The following is a 2,819-nucleotide window of genomic DNA, read 5'->3' as shown; positions in this document are numbered from 1 at the left end:
CGTGGAGTTGAGTTGTTGCTGTGTATTAAAGGTGTCTGGTGTATATCCATCACACAATAGTGAGTAAGGTCCCACCTGTTTGCCTATTAGTGTTTCATCAGAGAGAGGAAAGGAAACAGACCAAGCACAAGTTGGTATGGAAGTGACTCCATACCGGTGTTTGTTGATGGTGTGGCGGTATGTACATGTATACGTGACCCTATAGTTTCCAAAAGATAAAAAGAAGAAAAAGCTTACAACTTGGGAAAACTACAGACACAGCCTCCAAAATGTCAATACAAATTGGGGTCAAGTCTCCCAATCCACTGTGGAGAAAGTTGATGGCTGAAACAGACATGTATATACAGTGTCCCCTGTGAAATAGCTTAAGATGGATTAGTCCAGAGCATGACCCTGCTTATGGAAAGGCTGGAAAATGGGCCAATGTAAAGTTCATTCACAGGTCAAGCAAAGTGCAAGAACATTGTGTGATAAACTCAGCAATTGACCTAGATTCCAGAGTTAACTAGGTCAAGACACTTACATGGTAAAAACATTATCAGCTACAACCGATGTTACAGACCCTGAGATCTGTCTCCTGATTTGTCACTTTGACATTGATATTGAATCGGACAGAAAAGCGAACACGCTGGAAACAACCTGGGGCATGCCCTTCAATTGCCCAATTTCCCAAATGTAACAACTTTATTGTGGTATGGAGTGAGGACTGCTCCATGCATGTAGAAGGTACCTCCTGAAGTTTTGGCACAAGGTAGAACATTCACGGCAACTCGCAAGTGTTTTCAATTCAGTGGTCTCCAGGTTGTATAAATCACTACAAAGTTCTCAACACATGGTCTTACGTGTTCCTGCAAGATTGTACTCTCATCTTAGCCGTGTATAGTGTGAGTAAGCTAGTTTTAGCATGCAAAAGAGAAAAGTACTGTGTACAAACAACATATGAATGTTGAATGTAAGAACCACAGAACTATCTTTAAATGGCACCCAGTACTAAATTTGCATTCTCCAGAAATAGTTACATCTCAAGACAAGGAAATTAATGGCTCAGGGCAGGGTCCAAAACACTGTGGAACTTGCCGCCCTGGCAAGCGAGCCAGGAATGCAGACATGTCTTCATTGGGCCACTATAAAACTGTCTACTGTGTCAGATACCAAAGGCTAGGTCAGGGGTGAGGAGCCAAGCATGGCTATACTGATCACCTTCTTTAAATAACAGAGCTATAAGAAATACAAGAATCTCCAGGCCATGGAAAGGAGTCTGTGTACAAATATTCTACAAACTTATAGAAATAGAGCGAGAGACACATCAAATAGACTAACAGATGCCATCTGCAACTGTTTTACATTGTCAGTCCTGCAAGCCAGCACCGATAAATAACTGTCCTCCACAACAGTGTTGCTGTGGGAAACTGATTGTGAAACAAAAACAAATCTTTTAAGTGGATAAGAAACTATTATCCTAAGGATGGTGAGGGCTCCTCAGTGACCACACACCACATATACAGGTAATCAAACTACTCAGGATATATTACCAGTTAAAGGTGTAGACAAGGTTCTTTATTAATAGCGAATCATGCCTCCACATTTCCTCTGAGCCACTCTGGCTGCTACAATAGTCTGTTCTGTACCCTAAGGGAAGTGATAAGCCATACTGATCAAAGGTGCAGATAACCATCCAACTGATCCTTTTATACACACAAGAAAAGCCATTTAATCCTTTAATACAGGAGAAAGCACCATTTGATCCTTTAATACATTTGAAAGCCAATAAAGCAGTTTACCATTCCGTCAGCCCAGTATACTGTGGGTATTTGACTTGGACTCAGCACTACAACATACCTGTTTACTGAAGATTATCCAACAGCTGAGGAACATCTGTACTGTGATGGGTATGTTTGCTACATTATACAATGCAATTTTCTTTACAATGTAAAAAGGTGTGGACAAACTGTTATGATACTGAGTGATAAGTCTTTATGCAGGTATCTTACTGGGCCACAACCTGTTGGCGACTGGCATTCTCCAACTGGTTGATAATGGATGCTAATTTGTCGCCTGAAATTGCATTTCTCTGCCAAAAATGGCATTTTTCTTTAAAAGTTTACCAAAAAAAAAAGTGGGAAAATGTCACAATTGGACATGAACTACATGCAAGTATATTTTCCCCTATTGGGTGTTTTAGTCCCCAAAAGGCCACTCTATTCTGTACTAAAGTAAGATGTCAATTTGTTTGAATAGTTCAAATACATCTATAAACATAACATTATATCATATGTGGTATATGTTATAGAGTGAAATCTATTTGTTTATTCAATTTATTCAAGAATCTTCAGGGTGGTCCCTTCAGTTAACTTAACTGGATATAGTATAATTTTCATGTCAGTTTTGGTCATGTCTTCCAAGGTTATGACATTATGTTGCATGAAGTATCATGGGTAAACATACTTTTATCAAAGCAAGCTCTCTTTCTCTCTCTCTCTCTATATATATATATATACAGAGAGAGAGAGAGAGAGAGAGTACTGAAAGGAACATTTTCTACATAAGAATTCTAAGTAACAATGGAGGAAGGGAGAGGGAAAATTTTGCCATGCTTTGGAAATTTCAGTTTAACAGACCAGCCTGGACCAACTTTTTCATCAGTTCCCCCAGTATGTCCCATCGGATGTACACCTGTGCACTCATAATTTAGCTGTGGAACAAACACCAGTCTGATTTATACTGATGCCCATGTTCAAAGGCACTAATCAACTCCCATCTGAACCTGATACATTTCTCCGTCATTCCTTAGAGATCCAGTAATATCAAATTAAGTATAT

Source organism: Branchiostoma floridae, chromosome 1 (assembly GCF_000003815.2).
Source record: "Branchiostoma floridae strain S238N-H82 chromosome 1, Bfl_VNyyK, whole genome shotgun sequence".
NCBI classification, from domain to species: domain Eukaryota; kingdom Metazoa; phylum Chordata; class Leptocardii; order Amphioxiformes; family Branchiostomatidae; genus Branchiostoma; species Branchiostoma floridae.
The sequence above is the reverse complement of the archived record's forward strand: the minus strand, read 5'-3'. Positions refer to the sequence as shown.